The sequence below is a fragment of the Nelusetta ayraudi genome, unplaced genomic scaffold, assembly GCF_046127955.1.
Source record: "Nelusetta ayraudi isolate G7.1 ecotype Tasmania unplaced genomic scaffold, CSIRO-AGI_Nayr_v1 ptg000006l, whole genome shotgun sequence".
NCBI lineage: Eukaryota > Metazoa > Chordata > Actinopteri > Tetraodontiformes > Monacanthidae > Nelusetta > Nelusetta ayraudi.
The window spans coordinates 1,604,563-1,605,349 of record NW_027466056.1 but is presented as its reverse complement, the minus strand read 5'-3'; positions in this window follow the sequence as shown (position 1 = coordinate 1,605,349).

Below are 787 nucleotides of genomic sequence, written 5' to 3'. Positions count from 1 at the left end.
GTGTTTCTACTACTTAGAATGGGATACATGATGTAATTCATATAACGACATGTTCATGACAGTCAAACAATATGTTGTGCAACTCAAGTAGTTTAAAATTGTAATGATAAACTACTTTAAATAAAGTGCTTAAAGCTGTATCACTGCTATTCTGCTGCTGGTTTTGGCTCAATGTGAAAAATGTCAGTTCATTTTCTGTCATCAATCGATTCATCAATCAACCTTTATTTGTGTAAACACTAAACCACTTCCAAATGCATCTCAAAGTGCGTTGCACAACCAAGTGACTCCTGCAGAGCAGCATGAACCGACAGTGAGCTGGAAAAACTCCCCTGTGGGAAGAAACACAGATACATTGCAGAGACAGACAGAGCTGCCTTTGTAAATGGCTTAGAAGTGGAGATGATATTTAATAAATAATAATAATAATAATAATAATTTTTATTTTATTTTTTTTAAAAGGAGGAGTTATGAACCAGTACACTGAGCCACGACAGCAATGCTTTATCACCTCCACCAACCTTTTGTTGCTGTAATAAGTAAATTTGCCCAACGTGGGATTAATAAAGATGTTCTTGGCAGCTCACATGACAGTGCATTCACACGACAGTCTGGTTTGTTGGTAGGCTGCTCATCTTCTCTTGACTGAAGGAACACCAACAGCGAAAAGAACCAAGCCCAAGGTTCGAAACGTTTTTTGTTCCTCCAGTGTAACACGTTGAAGGCAGACACTCTCTTTTTTTTCTTGAATATTGTAGCAAAAAATGAGTAACATCAACAAAAAAAG